Here is a 19,116-nt window from a genome sequence, read left to right on the forward strand (position 1 = left end):
AGACCATCTCTATCATCATGTTCGTTCTATGGATCCTCCTTCGCGTACTCTCCAGCAGATATGGGATGCACTGCAGTCAGCATGGCTCCAGATACCTCTGACAACATACCAGGACCTTACTGACTCTCTCCGAGCCCGTCTAGCTGCTGTCTGTGATGCACACGGCAGTAACTCTGCATATTAGCTGGTGGTCATAATAATTTGACTCTATTGTGTACTTGCTGAAATCATTGCACAAGTGATGATCAGAGAAATGGAGCAGAACAGATACTGGAAGAAGCGGGAGGGTGATTAGACTTCTGGGAATACTCACAAGTTGGGCTTTCCACTTATCCAGCAGAGGGTCATGGGAGGAATGGAGAGTTATCTGGCCTTCCCTGAGCTTCCCATATCCTAGAGTGAACCCTGATAAATGACATGTTCTGTATTGCTGCAGTGTCAAAAAACATCACAAAACCAAATTGTCCGTGTAAGTGTTTCTGCAGCCGACCACATGTCCTGATATGTAACCAACAAAGATCTGTACTGTCCAAGGCATAACTTCCCTTCTCAGTAGAAGTTGTTGAATCGACTCCAATTCTATTCAGCCATATCTGTCTCTCGGAAAGCTGGGTGACAACCAGCATGGCTCCTACAGGGGTAGTCCTCAATAAGTCTGCATAGTTTTAGTGCTGTTGAAGGTCCACCTGGCAATCATGGTGTCACGAATAATGAGGAGGGGAGGGACACCAGAATAACAACAGAAGGAGAAAGACAAAGAACTAGGCCTCAAGGCTAGGGAGAGGGAAAAGGTCACCTCCTAGGAAACCCCTAGACCCTGACTCCTGTCAATATGTATAGACCCTGAAGGTGGGAAAATACATACGGCGGAACCTAAACCCTAGGATTCCTGAAATTCCCTAGAGGTAGTGACAGGGAATGAGACTACTGGTTCCTTCCCAGGTGAATGAACCAGTGTCTCCCTGAGGCCTAGTAACAACAAGCACAGGGGAACAACCAAATACAAAGAGCAACACAACTTATCTTATATAAAATAGATGACAGGAACACAGGAAAGGTCCACACACCTACTTTTCCAAATTCAAGCAAAGAATATCAACCGCATGGTATGAAGTGTGAGACCAAACTAAGTAGGGAATGCAGTAATGACCATGGGCTGCACCTGACAAGAGGTGTGGTCATTACCAAACCACAACACTGAGAATCAAGAGACTGTCAATTAACCTCACGTGCAGTCAGTCTCTCCGATCTTCAAACCTCTGTCACAGGAGGTACTGTGACACATGGAGTCTGGATAGGATTTGTGAGCTGCACTGAAGGCCATATTGTGCTGTGATATGAATAAGAAAACTTCACTTAAGAAACTACTTAAAGACGTATTTTGCGGTCCGCTGTGCCGTGTTTTGCGGCCTGCAAAACATGGATGCCGCATGTGTGCCTTTCACAATTTGCGGAACAGAACGGGCGGCCCATTAAATGCCTATAGGACATGCTCTATATTTTTTGCGGGACCGCAAAACAGAACAATGGATGTGGACAGCATCTTTTGCAGCCCCATTTAAATAAATGGGTCGGGTAAATGAGCCCTTAGACTCAATATATAGACCTCCTACAGCTTACCTGAACTGAATTTAGATCACCATAACATGCCAAAATGTGCCATACTGCGTCCCTAGTGGCCCTGTTCCTTTTCTGACTTCATCTGTTCGGCCATTCTGCCAGTGTGTCAATTTTCAGTCATGTACTTCTAGCATTTTTTTATGAACCAGGAGACGCAGGATGAACAGTACGATTTGTACAATGAACTTTAGGTTTTACGATTTTTGCCCACATTAGGCTGCCTTCAAACGCGGCAGTTTTTTTTTCGCAGAAATTTCTTCGATCGAAAATCAATTCAATTCATCTTAATGAATAGACAAATGGAACTGATTTGCAGTTTGTAGAAATGTCTGCAACAGAATCTGCCGCATGTGAAGGCACCCTTCCAGCCAGTGACTTCTGGTCTCATCCACACAGGTGAGACTGCACCCACTCCCATAATTGATCCCTGTATAATTTCCATTCCCAGATGGCAGTACATAATCTTATTGTTCCCGCGTCATCCGTTCCTTAGTGAATAGCATTGGGTCACAGACATAAATTGCAAAAACCCAACAGCCTAACAAAGAATAATCCATTGGGACAACGGAGACGACAGCGGGCTTGATGAGATAACGAGGGCTGTGCTGAAAATGGGCTTGGAGGAGCTGTCAACGTGAGAACAATGCCCTCCTCATAGAGCAGAGACACTGGGTGGTGGAGGCAGGTATGGAGATGACAGATCGCCAGCTTTCCTCATTCAGGTGCAGGAGAAGAGATTATGGCTGCCTCATATAATAGCCGTGCAAATCAGGATTCTGTTTCCTGTGAACAGGACAAAAAACCCTCTGGGAAAATACAATTGACTCAAAAATTCTATTTTTAAAGGGATATTTCACCTAAATTTAGCTTCGGACTTGTCAAAAAGAACTCAACAAGCTATACTAAGGAAGAGGCCATGATGCTCTGTAGACCTTATGACCCCAATCAGCATCTTTGGATGGTGTCCTAAAAATCTTCAAAGTGCAGAGCTAATTCTGCTCCATTAAAGGACAGCAGTGCATAGTTCAACTGGTGACCACTTTATTTCCCCCTTGTCAGAGGCAGTAGAGGGACAACTAAAGCATCTCTACAGGTTAAGGGCCCTGCAAACAGCTACTCATATCTCAGCTTCTTGGACTGTAAAATGGGGTTAGATGGAAATTGGATAATATTTTTTTTTTAGATCTTAATTGAAGTTGGATTTTAAAGGGATATTCTGGTAGGTAAAAGTTATCCACAGGCTGGCCCCTGCCACTACATTGCCACTCCAAATTGGTGATGGAGATAGCGTTAAATGGCTATAAAAAGTCGCAAAAAGGGTCTTGCAATTTTTTATATTATGTCAAAAACCCTTGCGCTTGTTCTGGAGACAAAAGGGTACGACCACGTGGCACAGAGGGATCATATGAACATTATTAGTGGCCACGCAGTAACCTGCAAAACCAATCGCCCAATAACAATGTACAGCATGAGAATAATTCAGTTCTCATCAGTTAATATGATGCAGCGAACTTGGCCATACAGCAGCCGCACCGTGTGACCATGCCCTTAAAGCACATTGCTCCCACCTGTCTTTCCAATGAATGTAAAGCTGTATATGCGGTCGGCACTCAGAGACCAGCGGTGCACGTGGCACAAAATAGGAAAAATCCCGGCACTCGCTCCTTCCGTTCAATATGTTTATTCATACATCAGTTACAATAAGCGGATGCTTTTCGGCCCGTCCGGTGGAAAAAGGCTCAGGATGGGCCGAAACGCGTCCCCTTATTGCAACTGATGTATGAATAAACATATTGAACGAAGGAAGCGAGTGCCGGGTTTTTCCCTATTTTGTTTTAAATTACTGTAGACTGTAAACCTTCATGGACAGGGTCCTCCCCGCCACTGTACAAGGCGGTCTCTCAGTTCTGTAGTTGCCAACTGCCCTGAATTTGCAGGTGCCATCCTTAATTTTCAGAGACAGTCCTGGCAAAATCAGTCCAAAACTGGGCAGGGTTTATGTAAGTCCCACAGGGTGGGGCAGTGTCGGACTGGGGTGCCTAGGGCCCACCAGTAAAATTTATTTTGGGGGCCCACTGTACGGATACAAGAAGTCATCTCAGCTCTGATCGTGTCTATAATAATAAACTGGGGAGTGTCTTTAATAATCTTTCAGGTTTTTTATATGAACATAGGCTGGTTGAGGTGCTGTACATTGAATATATATCTGTAGTGCAGTATGTTATGTGCCACTTGTGCAGGGGGTGGGAGACTAAGGGCCCACCGGGGATTCTCCTGTGCCCCAGTGGGCCAGTCTGAGCCTGGGGTGGGGTTTTGGTTTGGGGCGTTCCCGTGGGTATAGCTCACATGCCCTGAATTTACCGCTACAATGTTGGCAAATAAGCAGTTCATGGTTGCTGTCCTTTTTATCTATTATATTGTGTATGTAAAACCGCTTTTGATATGTACAGCACCCTGGAATTAATGCTGCTGAGCATTACTCCTACGTAATAGGCAGAGCAGGGTTCCCTATATTTTCTGCAGGTCATTGCCTTCTGCAAAACTGAAAAAGCACTTGGGGCACATATTCTGCGGATCGCTGCATTGTATCTCACTTTGTTTATTTTTTATTAATCCCATAGACCTTACTGAGCAGAGCAACCCCCACAAATGATCAATATCATTGCTGTCCATTGCCTGGGCAGAGCATCGCAACCCCACATATTCTGCAGCTTGTTACCCCCCACATCTGGCACCAAGGAGGTAATATCTTCTATTGCATTGGTGCCAGCGGCTAATGAGGAAGTGATTTACACCCATGCAAAGTACCAAGAAGCAGGATCATGCTAATTAAGGTGACGGCTGCTCTTTAATTAAGCAGCAATTCCTCCCCAAAGTCGCTTTTCTCATGCAAATCTGGAGAGGTTGCCTCACACAACAGCTCTATTGCCGATAGCTGAACCCCAATCTCAGGGTGTTAATCCTCTGTGCTGCCATTGTTGGGAGGATGTTGAACGTGTAGTAATTCCACAGGGTTGTGCTCACGCTTGAAGTCTTTGCCAGAGTTTTAAATGTGGGTTCCCGCCAAGGGATGTAAATAATTATCAGATGCTTGGGAAATGGGACGACTCAATTCAGACAACGACCAAGAGGAATCAGCTCCTCATCATCAGTCAGCATAGAGCTTATGGGGGCCGTGAAATAGGTTACTACTATCACTCCTCTAAGCACATAGGACAGGATGACTCAGTGCTTGTTTGCACGCCCTTCCCTAGTTCCTTTCCAAAATCCTCGTGCTGACCCCCTCCTTACCCGTCTTTGCTAACATTGTAGTGTCTATGGAGAGGGAATCCATGCCTAGGGTCTCAACACCTATTAAATGAATACATTCCTCCAAATCTCCTACATCCGACAGATACGATTTTGCTTGTTTGCAGCCACCACTAGGGGGAGCTTATGAGCTCAATGCATATATTGTTATTGTGAGCGTTCTACAAGTAAAATTTTAGTTTTTATTAAAAAAGGCTCTTATGCTCTCCACCAGTGATGGCCAGTTCGCATTGTTCGCCCGCGGACACATGCGGGCTGCCATCTTTTCTCACAAGTCTGGCGATGCACAGGTAAGCCCTTACCTGTGCGTGTGCACGAGACGGTCTGAAATCAAATGTGGCCACCGGGAGCAGGCAGGCCGGGGGCCTTCATCGGGCTGTTCTCGGAACTGCCTGCTCCCGCTGACCGCATTTGTTTCAGACAGGCTCGCGGCACAGGCACAGATAAGGGCTTACCTGTGCCTCGCCAGACTTGTGAGAAAAAATCGTATCTGTCGTAGTGAGAAAAAATGGCAGCCCGCATGTGTTCGCGGGCGAACTGGCCATCACTGCTCTCCACTACTGCAGCCATGACATACAAATATACCACGTGTGACCTCTGGAGCCAACCTAGGGGGTATACAGCAAATGACCATTGAGGCCAGTGATTGGCTGCAGCTGTCATATGCAGTATACGGGCACGTCGCCACTGCAGTAACGACAAGAAAACCCAGCTGGAACAGAGGAGGATTGGGGGACCAGCCCAAGGAAAAAGGGACACCTCAGAAGCAAACAGGAACAAAGAAGTTTCACTCAAAAGAAGTCTAAAGAAAATGAATGGAATATTCTTGCGATTACGCCTTTGAATGATTTTCACAACAAAGAGGTTCTTGTACTCCAAAATCATTAGAAGAACCTCACTACTGTCCTTTTACATGGTTCCTACCACCTACATGTAAGTATACTGGGGAAGATTTATCAAACTGGTGTAAAGTAGAACTGGCTTAGTTGCTCATAGTAACCAATCAGATTCCACCTTTCATCTTTCAGAGCTCCTTTAAAAAATGAAGACGGAATCTGATTGGTTGCTATGGGCAACTAAGGCCAGGTTCACATCTTTGTTTCATTTTCCGGTCTTCTGATCCATCAGAAGAAAAGAAGAAAAAAGGATTCTGTAAAAATAAAAATCAGATCCTGTAAAAAAAATAAAAAAGATCCTGAGCATCTGTTATGCACATTTTGCATCCGTTTTAGCTATTTCCATCTTAAAATACAGGATCTGTTTTGGTTTTCTGTTCTTCTGATGAATCAGAAGAACGGAAAATGAAACGGTGATGTGAACCAAGCCTAAGGGCTCATGCACGCGAACGCTGTTTGGTTCCGCGGCTTGGATGCGGACCCATTCACTTCAATGGGGCCGCAAAAGATGCAGACGGCACTCAGTGTTGCTCCGTTCTGTGGGGCCGCATAAAATAGAACATTTCTACTAGGCATTTTTATTATGGGTGATGCATTCCGTAAATTGCAGAACGAACACTGACGGCATCCGTGTTTTGCGGATCTGCAATCTGCGGACCACAAAACGCGGCGTGGTCGTGTGCATGAGCCCTAAACCAGTTTCCCTTTACATCAGTTTGATAAATCACCCCCACTGTGCTACCAATGTTACCCCATAACAGTGCCCTCTGCTGGACATCACAGACTATAATCCTAATACATTTTTGCTGCTGTCCTTCAGGATGACATTTGCTCCCTCTAATGGCAATGGCTTACTTGGATTCGTACCAGGAGAGGCGCAAGGCAGTGCACTATCTGCCCGGCTGCTATTTGTGGCCCGGCCTGTGTTTATTTTATTCTCAGCCTGTGGAATCCTTTGACAGGAAAAGCCTAAAACAGCAGCAGCTATTTATATAGTTGTGTGCTGAGTACACACAGAGAATTGTCTTCATTCACAACACGGCGGCCATCTTTCATGGGAACGCGGCCACCTCCTATTACCATGGTGATTGTGTTTACTAGGCTTACTCTCCTCAGGATCTAGTGTCTAGACATTGGAACTTTACTACGTGAGAAAAAGAAACAGTGAACCACATAAATGTATATCACCCGGGGTAAGGACCAAGACCATAGTTCAGGAGATAGCGTGGCTTCAGAATGATGTAGCTTTTTGCCTGCATTTTTCAGCAATTTTGTTAGGCTACTTTCACACTCGCGTTTTGTGCGGCTCCATCATGGACGGATCCGTTCAGATAATAGAACCGTCTGCATCCGTTCAGAACAGATCCGTTTGTATTATCTTTAACATAGCCAAGACGGATCCGTCTTGAACCCCATTGAAAGTCAATGGAGGACGGATCCGTTTTCTGTTGTGCCAGATTGTGCCAGTGAAAACGGATCTGTCCCCATTGACTTACATTGTGTGCCAGGACGGATTTGTTTGGCTCAGTTTTATCAGATGGACACCAAAACGCTCCAAAGCGGAATGGAGACTGAACTGGTGCATACTGAGCGGATCCTTTTCCATTCAGACTGCATTAGAATGCAAACTGATCCGTTTTGGACCGCTTGTGGGAGCCCTGAACGGATCTCACAAACGGAAAGCCAAAACGCGAGTGTGAAAGTAGACTTAGCTGAAGGTCTATGGGAAATATGAAACGCGGGACACACAAGCGTTCTTTTTTTTTTTTTTTCTTTGTTACAATATGTTGGAATATGAACCCGGTGTATAACATCTTATGGTTGCCTTTTGTAAATTATTTTCCCATCAGACTGGGAACTGCTGAGCACCTAGACACTGCGGGCCTCCCCAGTGCTGGGATTTATCTAGTGCAGCCTCGCTGGAGATACTGGAGCTATTCATGTGCCTGCAGGGCCAGGTTTTTTTTTTCTGTTCTTCCTCTTGGTGACTTCAAAGGCCTGCAGGATAAAACACAAATGTAGCACACAGGCTGCAATGCACGAGCTTCCGCTGCTGAACACACCCACAGGGCAAGTCCTGGAATGCAGCGGCCTCAGCTTCTGGCCCTTGTAGTATATGAAAAGGGGGCTGTGTGCAGGATGCGTCCTGCTCTAATGTGTTCTCCCCAATACCCCTGCAGACGCCATAGCCCTGAAGTGTCACTGTGATGTCACCCTAGTGTTAGCATGTCATTGCTCTGTACCCCACGTGTCAGTGTGCCATTGTTTTGTACCAAGTGTGTTATAGTTCTACCACCCCAAGTGTTAGCGTGTCATTGTCCTGTACCCCAAGTGTCAGCATGTCATTGTCCTGTACCCCTAGTGTTAGCGTGTCATTGTCCTGTACCCCAAGTGTCAGCGTGTCATTGTCCTGTACCCCTAGTGTTAGCGTGTCATTGTCCTGTACCCCTAGTGTTAGCGTGTCATTGTCCTGTACCCCAAGTGTCAGTGTGTCATTGTCCTGTACCCCAAGTGTCAGTGTGTCATTGTCCTGTACCCCAAGTGTTAGCGTGTCATTGTCCTGTACCCCAAGTGTCCGTGTGTCACTGTCCGGTACCCCTAGTGTCAGTGTGTCATTGTCCTGTACCCCAAGTGTCAGCGTGTCATTGTCCTGTACCCCAAGTGTCAGCGTGTCATTGTCCTGTACCCCTAGTGTTAGCGTGTCATTGTCCTGTACCCCAAGTGTCAGCGTGTCATTGTCCTGTACCCCTAGAATCAGCGTGTCATTGTCCTGTACCCCTAGTATCAGTGTGTCATTGTCCTGTATACCAAGTGTCAGTGTATCATTGTCCTGTACCCCTAGTGTCAGCATGTCATTGTCCTGTACCCCTAGTGTCAGCATGTCATTGTCCTATACCCCAAGTGTCAGTATCCTTTACGCCATCTGTCAGTGTGTTATTGTCCTGTACCCTAAATGTCAGCGTGTCATTGTCCTGTACCCCTAGTGTCAGTGTCCTTCACGCCACCTGTCAGTGTGTCATTGTCCTGTACCCCTAGTATCAGCATGTCATTGTCCTGTACCCCTAGAATCAGCGTGTCATTGTTCTGTACCCCTAGTATCAGTGTGTCATTGTCCTGTATACCAAGTGTCAGTGTATCATTGTCCTGTACCCCTAGTGTCAGCATGTCATTGTCCTGTACCCCTAGTGTCAGTATCCTTTACGCCATCTGTCAGTGTGTTATTGTCCTGTACCCTAAATGTCAGTGTGTCATTGTCCTGTACCCCTAGTATCAGCGTGTCATTGTCCTGTACCCCTAGTGTCAGCGTGTCATTGTCCTGTACCCCGAGTATTAGTGTGTCATTGTCCTGTACCCCTAGTGTCAGTGTGTCATTGTCCTGTACCCCTAGTATCAGCGTGTCATTTACCCCTAGTGTCAGTATGTCATTGTCCTGTACCCCTAGTGTCAGCGTGTCATTGTCCTGTACCCCTAGTGTCAGTGTGGTATTATCCTGTACCCCTAGTGTCAGTGTGGTATTATCCTGTACCCCTAGTGTCAGTGTGTCATTGTTAGAACATAAATGGATTTTACAACACCTGTCTGAATAAGCGCTTACGATGACCCCCAAGTGTGAGTGTTTTTGTCCTAATAGTGTCATTGTCCTGTACTTCAGGTATCATTGTGTCATTGAGCAGTGTGTCCATGTTCTGTACCCCAAATATAAGTGTGTCACTGTCCTGTGCCCCAAGTATCAGGGTGTAACTGTCCTGTACCCCAGATGTCAGTGTGTCATTGTCCTGTACCCCAAGTGTGTGTGTCATTTTCTAGTACCCCAAGTGTTACAGTGTAAACGTCCTGTACCCAAAGAATCAATGTGTCATTGTCCTGTACCACAAGTATCAGCTTTATATTTAAGAGGAGATCATAGATAAGATACACTAGATACCATGGAAGTAGATAAGATACATTAGAGATGGTGCAGGTAGGGGCACGGTGTATTTTAGGTACTGCAGGGTGTAGCTGGAATGCATGCTCTGAATGTAATGTCATTTGCCCCAAGCTGTCATTCCTGGGAGTGAGAGGTCAGTGTAGGACGACCCTTTACCTAGAAGGAATGAGGGTGGGGGAGGGGTATAGGGCCATTAACACTTTTTATCGTCCCGGCACTGAAGGGGTTTCTGAGGTGTATTAGGGATAGAGGGTCTTCCCCACACAAAGTCCAACCCTCAGAGCTTCCTCCACCCCCGCTCCCTTCTTCTCCTCCTCCTCCTCTACCTTCTTCCCAGTCACTTCTCCCGAGAGTTGATCGCGGACGCTGCAGGCAGTCAGTGCCTATTCTTGGGGTATAGATCCCATCACACCTGAGCACCTTTCTGCTGGCATGAAGAGAGGGCTTCAGATCCCCCAGACCAGGAGGACCAGAACTGGGACCAGGAGCTCTGTCTGCCAGGGACTTCATACAAAGGATTGCTACTTCACAAGTAACTGAGAAGTTCCTGTTCACTGTACAGTCTCTGCGCTGACCTGGTATCTGGGGTTGGACTTGTCCTAGGGGGATCCCTTGGCTCGGATTTATCCCAAGGAATTCTCCTCCTTGGGCTTGTCCTGAGAGAATCCCCTTCTCTGGACTTCGTTTGAGGGGTCTCCTGGTTTCGGCTTGTTCTGAGAGGATCCCCCTCTGTACTTGGCTTGAGGGGTCTCCTGGTTTTGTCTTGTCCTGAGGGAATCCTCTTTTCTGGACTTGGCTTGTGGGTTCTCCTGGTTTAGGGTTTTAGCTAAGGTTCTTCTGGCTTGAACTTTCTTCTTGTTTGGATTTACTATAAGTGATGTTCTCTGGGATTTATCTCAGATCCTATGGGCAAAGAGAGCCGGTGTCAGAGGTAAGCTGCTTCCATAATACAAAAATAGTCTATTGTCACAGAGCTTACAATCTGTTTAAGTAGGGTCGGAATATGCTCTGCAACTCCTTATATTGTATTGTTATTACTGTTTTATAGTCATTTGTGCTTCCTGTACAATTTTCAACATTTTTTTATTTATTTTTTTATAATATTATTATTAGTAGTAGTAGTAGGGATGAGCGAACTTTGTGTTTCAAGTTCGGCATAAAAGGTTTGGGTTATCTAAGAATTCTATTATGGCTTCTGCTATCACGGACCATATAAGTTAGGCCCCATTCACACATCCGTATTGTATTGCGGGTGCGCAATACACCCGGCGGGCACCCCCGGTAGAACTGCCTATTCTTGTCCGCAATTGCGGACAGGAATAGAACATGTTCTATTTTTTTTTTTTTTGCAGAGCCGCAGCCCATGGATATTGCGGAACGGATGCGGACCCATTTGTGGACGTGTGAATGGACCCTTATGGTCTGTGGTAGTGGAATCCATAAGGGAATTCTTAGATAACCCGAACCTTGTACACTGAAATTGAAACACAAAGTTCGCTCAACACTAATTATTAGGCTACATGCACATGACCGTATCCGTTTAGCGGTCCGCAAACCGCAGATCTGCAAAATACACATAACCTTTATTCTATCTACTTTTTTTCTCAGTCCCAGTCATAGAAACCGTAATTCTCTTCTGCAAAATGGACAAGAATAGGACATGTATCATTTTCAGGATGGACATGCAGATGCGGACAGCACATGGGTGACATCCGTGTGCTGCCCATTATTTTTTTTTGGGAAACGAATAGGTCCACGTGCGATCCGTAATAAATGCATATTGGGCGCTTATCCAAAATACGGTCGAGTGCATGAGGCCTTATTATTATTGTATGGGTTAGACAGTGCAGCAAATGACAGGCAACCTATGCCTCTCCAGCTGTAGTGGAACTATAGCTCCCAGTAGGCTTTGACACAATGATTGGTGTTGTAGTTTCACAACAGCAAAAGAGTCACAGGTTGCAGAACACTACAATGAAAAATGCAGGAAAGTGTGTGATAAGTGGTGTCCATGTGTCCTCATCATCCTCTCCTGCATTGGTGGTGTGTAGTCCATCTTTTATGAATGGAGCAGATGTTATTATTTTCTGTTACTTTTGTCCAGCTGAATAAATAAGCATATACTATTCCATCCTATACATATGCATGCTGCTGTATGACTACAACCCTCAGCAGGCTCAACTAGCCCATGGCAAAAGCTGAAGAACCTGAAGTTCCTTTAATCTCCCACAGCCCCTGTACCCCTATTATAGCTCTATCTTGGGGGTGTAATGTAACATTTGGGGATTGTTTACATTTACTTGATACAATGTATGGCAGGGAGATTTTTTGGGTTTTGTTTTAGCTTTTCTTTGTCGGCGCTGCCATGTCACCTACTGGGGGGAGCGCAGATCACCCCCCAAGCCTCTTGCCAGTTGTGCATTGTTTGGAGTCTCTTTCAGGTCTAGACTGTATCTCTGCAGGATCCTGGCAGACAAATGCAAGGGATAAAAAAGGAACTCTTACACATTTGCAACCCTAGCTCTCCCTCTCAGTACCCTGCGGCTTTTCAGGCCTTTCCTAGCAGTGGGGGACAGCAGGACAGAGGTGTGGGCCGGTGTCATTTCCATGGCTATATATCTTGCTTTAGTTTGACCTCTTGCAGTCATCCACTTCATAACAAGCACCTACAGACACCCGGGTGGGGGCGAACACAGGGTGATTGTGCTGGGCAGCATTCCTGCTGCTCTTTCTGGGCCTGGGAGCTATGTCTGGGCTGTGAATGGAGACATAGGGGAGCCCATAGAAGTTCACATTTCCCCCTTTTCTGGAGTCTTTGTTCGTTTAACCCTTGAGGGTTGGCGGTTACTTTCCATCAATCTTACAAGGAAACAAAGTGTCAGTATTTACTCGGTGGCTCAGGACTTTGGTAAACTTTGTACTAATAGACGTCACTTCTCAGGAACAATGACAAGATGTAACACCTATGTGTCCAGCTGTGACATGCATAGACCCGGGGCCTGGTGCTTGAGGGGCCCCATTACCCCTGATCCTACATAGGACTGCAGTTTTCCAATGGATCAGGCCATTTACACCATAATGTAGAGAGATTCCTTTCTAATAGACAGATTGCATACAGTGACACGGGTACATATTTTGCAGTGGGTTCCAGGAACCTCATATACCCAGGGGGAAGTAGCGTCTGTTGGTTTTTTTTTGGGAGGGGGGGGGGATTCTTAGTTATTTGATCAGCTGTACATTACATATATATATATATAAAGCAAAGAGGTACATCAATGTGCCATAATAAAAAATCAAATAAAAAAAATGGTCACAGAGCTCATGCACACGAACGTATATTCTTTCCGTGTCCGTTTTCTTGCCAGACCGTATGCGGAACTATTCATTTCAATCGGTCCGCAAAGAAACAGATGCATTCCGTTTCCGTATGTCTGTTCCGGTAAAGAATAAAACATGTCTTATTATTGCCCGCATTACGGACAAGGATAGGACTGTTCTATTAGGGACGCAAAAAAAAACTATTGAGAGGGGGGGCAGTAGACTACGATAAAATATCACTTAATTCAACAGGAGATAAAAAAGCCCCTACAGACAAACAAACATATAAGACAGATACACCCTCAGCCTGAAAACATGGCCGATACCATGTGAGGCTGGGATCTCAGCGTTGGTAGTAGTGGTGGGCTAGGCAAGGATAAAGACGTGAGGGATAGAGTAGGGTATGAACATAATGAATGTACGGCCCCTAATGAAACCCTACTTGTCCTAGTCCGCCCTATTGATATATCCAGAGGATGGGGTCCAAAAAAACCCTGCAAGGGGTGGCCCAGACAGGAACTCTGATCCTACGCTGAAAGCCCTAATAAGGCCCTAATCAGCGACAAAAAAACGGCCGGTCCATCTACCCTGGCGGACACCATTACTGTGGGTCCTTTCTGCACTAGGGTCTACAGCCATACGCTGACCGCAGCCACCGAAACAGCTCAGCCACATTCTGACTGTAGCCACTATACAGCTATCCCCCGGTTGCTGGGCCATATGCCAGTGGGGGTAACCATCACTATGCCCCGTGTCCCCTGAAGAATCCTGGGGCTTATGTTGAAGAAACGCGTCGAGACACTTGAGTATTTTTCTTCTTTCACTTGTGTGGGCCTGACTGTTTTATCTATCTCTCAGTCCTATTCAATGTGTGGTTACAATTTGATATTATCCATTGGATACTTGGCCTGTTTGTCGCTGATTAGGGCCTTATTAGGGCTTTCAGCGTAGGATCAGAGTTCCTGTCTGGGCCACCCCTTGCAGGTTTTTTTTGGACCCCGTCCTCTGGATATATCAATAGGGCGGACTAGGACAAGTAGGGTTTCATTAGGGTCAGTACATGCATTATGTTAATACCCTACTCTATCCCTCACGTCTTTATCCTTGCCTAGCCCACCACTACTACCAACGTTGACATCCCAGCCTCTCAATCGTTTTTTTTTGCATCCTCTGGAGCAGTATTCAGGTGGGCTTGACTGCCTATCCTGTTTGACCTTCCTTTTTCTGTTCTATTAGGGGCCAGCTGTTCCGTTCTGCAAAATACGGAACGCACACGGATTCAAGTGAATGGGTCCGCATCCGTGATGCGGGGAGCACATGGCCGGTGCCCGTTTATTGCGGACCCGCTGTTTGCGGGCCGCAATACGGCCACGGCGGGGCAACGGCCCTGTGCATAAGGCCTTAGATTTTGAAAACATAAGTTTGAAATCACCACAGAATCATGCTGATTTTAAAAGAGGGTCTTTTTTAAGGCACGCGGACACATAAAGAGGGTTCTGAGTGTTTTTTGCCACTTCCAATTCATTTCAGTGGGAGATTCAGCGCCATGAGGCCATGCTTTTCCCTTGCTTTTTTTTTTCCCACGTGGAAAAAAACTGATGCGGTCTCCCATTGAAATTAATCTGAGGATTTTTTCACTGTGAGGAAAATGTACCTCTCACAGATTTGACCTCGCTCCCCGGTATCGGCGTTGCTTCTGATGCCGGCACGGCCGTCGCAGCATCTCCCCGTCGCACGAATCAAAACATCCCTGTGTTGTTAGGGAGGCCTGTTCCCATTGCAGCCTGCTATTTGCTGACCAAGCCGGTCGCCGGATGTTTTCATCTGTGCGACGGGGAGATGCATCGGTGGCCATGCCGGCATCAGAAGCAACGCAGGTACCAGGGAGCGAGGTAAGTACTATCTGTGTGAGGGGTCCGGGCATATTGGGGGCATAATAGGTCTTGGATAACCCCTTTGTTTATATGATTATATAAAAGAATGTCTGACCCACTATAGCATCCACTCCTTTTTTAGATTTTAATGGGGGCCAGCAGTCACAGCAGAGCCCACAATGTCTGGCTGACAGTGACATAATAGCTCACTGGGTCACAATAACCTATTAGTCCTCACTAGGGGACATTAACCTTTGCTGGGCACAAGCTTACCGTTTACACGGGCAGATAGCCTGCCCATAAACAAGCTCTATATATATATATATATATATATATATATAATTTTTTTTTAAATATATAATCTGGTTTGTGTACAGACAGACCTCACAGCTAGTCTAAAGCACATCAGGGTGGGGGATCCAGAGGCAGACTTGTACGTACTGCAGATGATCTAATCCAGGTCTTGTTATGCACATGTGAGGATCCAAGGACTATTCATTTTCCTCTATCTTCCTTTATCTATCCCCCTATCCTGTAACCAGGCCAGTGTGTGAGAAGAAACAGAGGGGGTGCAGGATTCCAGAGCTGTCAGCGATATGACTACAGCAACTGCATCTTCTCCAGACTTCTCCATTGTTTTATATAAAGAAAAACTGCTGATAATATTAATAAACCAGAGTAACAGTTTTCATGTCAGCGCTGGGGGGGAAGGGGTACTGACACTTCGGGTGACAGGACAAGGACACACTGACACTAGGAGGAAAGAAGAAGGACATGTTGACACTTAGGGGGTGAGAGGACAAGAACACGCTGACACTAGGGCGATTGACGGGATAAGGACACACTGACACCAGGAGGAAACACTGACATTTGGGGTGCCAGGACAAGGACACATTGACATTTGGGGTGCCAGGACAAGGACACATTGACATTTGGGGTGCCAGGACAAGGACACGTTGACACTGGGGGGGAAGGGGGGGGGGCGTGACAGGACAAGGACACACTGAGACTTGGGGTGACAGGACAAGGACACACTGAGACTTGGGGTGACAGGACAAGGACACACTGAGACTTGGGGTGACAGGACAAGGACACACTGAGACTTGGGGTGACAGGACAAGGACACACTGAGACTTGGGGTGACAGGACAAGGACACACTGAGACTTGGGGTGACAGGACAAGGACACACTGAGACTTGGGGTGACAGGACAAGGACACACTGAGACTTGGGGTGACAGGACAAGGACACACTGAGACTTGGGGTGACAGGACAAGGACACACTGAGACTTGGGGTGACAGGACAAGGACACACTGAGACTTGGGGTGACAGGACAAGGACACACTGAGACTTGGGGTGACAGGACAAGGACACACTGACACTTGGGGTCAGCAGGATAAGGACACACTGACACTTGGGGTCAGCAGGATAAGAACCTGCTGACACTAGGAGGGAAGGACAAGAAAACACTGACACTTGGGTGACAGTAGAAGGACATTCTGACACTTGGGGTGATAGGACAAGGACACGCAGACACTAGGGGGAGTTACAGGACAAGGCCACGCAAACACTAGGAAGTAAGGACAAGGGCACTTGGGGATGATAGTAGGCAGACATGCTGACACTTGGGGATGAGAGTAGAGATATTCTGATATGGGACAACAGGACAAGAACATGCTGACATATGGGGTCACTTAGAGAGTAAGTGAGTAGATAGATGGTCATGCTCTGGTAGTCATTCCGCTTTGTTGGTGGAACGCTCTGTAGCGGTTTTTCTTTTCTGTTCGTAAACAAACATTTCCCTCTCGTCTGCGCCTTCTCTTCAACTTCATCTGTTCTTCATTTTCTCAGCACATTTGACAGCAGTTTAAAGTCGGGCGCCTTTTTATGGAGGGGGGGAACATAAATGTTATGTTTGGCCATGTCCAGCCACAGCAAATATTTTTTGTTTCTTTTGTGTTTTTTTTTCTTTCTTATGGTAAATTGACGAAGAAAAGTAACTTTCCTCTGTGCTTCATATAATCTGTCCTGTCAGCAAAGAAAAGAAAAAGTGGGGGTTAGTCAGCACATCCCAATGCGCAGGTGCACGTCCCCATGGCTGAAAGCACAAAAGCAAAAACAAACAACACAATGCAACAGCACTCTGCAAACACAAATAATAAGTAAATACAATACTGCCATAGTCACTATAGAAATGTGCTAATGCTGCATTATAAATGTGAAGTTCTTGAAAAATGCATTTTGTACATAATTATCTGTTTCTGTCCGCCAACGACAAGGCTATCTGTCCTGTTAGGGAGCCCCGTACATCAATCAGCCTCTCCTGTGGTATTTATTGTGGATTCAGGAATAATCACATTATAATAAAATTTCACAGTGTTAATTGTGAAATGTATTATTATTATTTTTTCAACATAATAAAAGGTAACTTCCTTTATGCCCTTTGTTGTCCCATCAGCACAGAATATTTACAAAAGTTGTGCGTTGATCTTGCGGGAAGTCACAAACTAAGAGTCTTATGGTCAATGGGGAAGGGTCCCCACAGCAGGACAGAGTATTTTAGGAGAGGATTGTGTGGTTAAAATAACATAGCCTGATGTGCTTTTATGCCCCATGACAGACGGATTGCATAAGGGCGAGCCATGTTCACCTCTGCATTGGAGGCTCCATTTGAGGTCTCCGTGGCAAATTTAACTAAAAAGACCAGACTAACAAGTCCTGCATGCAGGACTTTTTTGTCCGGTTAAAATACAGGATTACAGATGGAAACTAAACAGGCCTCAGTACTCAGTGGAGCCTGTTCATCTCTGTTCGGTTCAGTTATGTGCTCTATCCACTTCCGTTATTTCCGGAAAAAAATTGTGGTGATGTGTCTAACTGGTGCAAAAAATATATTGCGGTAATTTAACACAAGTGTGAACAGTGCCTGAGCGGATGGATAGTGAGTATAATAGGAGGCTGAGATATTTTTCCTTTTTTCTGGTTAAAGGGCTTGTCCAAGTTATTTTTATTGATGGCCTATTCTCAGGATAGGTCATCAATATAAGATTGCCAGAGGTCTGACATCCGGCACCCCTACCGATCAGCTGGTTGAAGAGAAGTCACGCGCCATGCCAGCACTGTCTTCTCTTTATTGTTTACCTGCTTGCTGGTGACATCGCAGCGGTGAGCAGGTGTAATTACGAGCCATCCTATTCACCTCTATGGGACGGCTAGTTCCTATTCAAGTGTATATGAGACGGCTTCTTGTAATTCCTAATCATTTATTTTACGTCAGTGCAACATATAGATGTGTGTGCCGAAATGGTGAAGGTTGACATGGCCTGTAAGACCATGGCTTGGACCATGATGCTTTGCAACAAGGTTACCATGTTGTATTCTGGCTACAATCTTAAAAGGGTTTGGTACCAATGCATATTCATCCTGTCAAACAACATAGACTTTATACTGAAAGTGACCCTCTGATTCAGAAGAAAAAGTTCACATAAACTGAGGAACAAACAGAAGACCTATATGGTTACCACCTTTCCATTGTAGTAGCTGCGGATCTGTCAATTCCCAGGCTCCTCTTCTGCCATTCAAGATGGCAGCCCACTACCTGGTGCATACTGTACATTTAGTAGCCCAAACACTTTCTGCTGCCCTTGGATTGGCCAGTACTGCTCACGTGAACAGTGCTGGCCAATCCATGAGCATGGCTGCACAATAGGAAGTGCCTTGGGCTGCCATCAGGTAGTCTCAGAAGCGGTGAGGCCATCTTGGATGACAGAAAAGGAGCCCAAGAATTAGCAGATGAGAAGGAGGGACCATGTAAGTGTTCTGACCATTCTCTAGTTAATGTGATTATTTTTTTACTTGAACCAGAAGGTCGTTTTAAGACTGTAGGCCTAGTATCATCATTGGGTGGGAGACACCATGTGCCTCATGTCTCAGTGACTGAACCTCACTTATATGTGGGCAGCTGGATGGGACATGCTGGGAGTTGCAGTTTTGCAGCAGCTGGAGAGCTGCAGGTTGGAAACCACTGCCCGGGGAATTACGGCTGCCACATGGTCTCAGCCTATAATGGACATTTGGAAGCCTTCATCTTTTGCTCATACATTGGCATCTGAAGTGAATGGGCGCTCTCAGGGGAAGCGATGAGGGCCCTGTGGGATACTTTAAAATCAAC

General features: G+C 46.0%; 1 protein-coding gene across 6 annotated transcripts in view; it reads left to right on the forward strand.

Moving 5' to 3' along the window:
* CDON (cell adhesion associated, oncogene regulated) overlaps window positions 1-19,116 on the forward strand; it is a 120,025-nt gene that overhangs the window by 59,369 nt on the left and 41,540 nt on the right. The window contains exon 1 of one of the 6 annotated variants that reach the window (XM_044282001.1): window positions 10,112-10,684. The exons of the other annotated variants lie outside the window; for them this stretch is intronic. The gene's annotated coding sequence lies outside the window, so the exon portion shown is untranslated. Of the gene's footprint in view, window positions 1-10,111; window positions 10,685-19,116 lie in introns of those variants that run through there. 6 annotated transcript variants of the gene reach the window in all.

Source organism: Bufo gargarizans, chromosome 2, assembly GCF_014858855.1.
Source record: "Bufo gargarizans isolate SCDJY-AF-19 chromosome 2, ASM1485885v1, whole genome shotgun sequence".
NCBI classification, from domain to species: domain Eukaryota; kingdom Metazoa; phylum Chordata; class Amphibia; order Anura; family Bufonidae; genus Bufo; species Bufo gargarizans.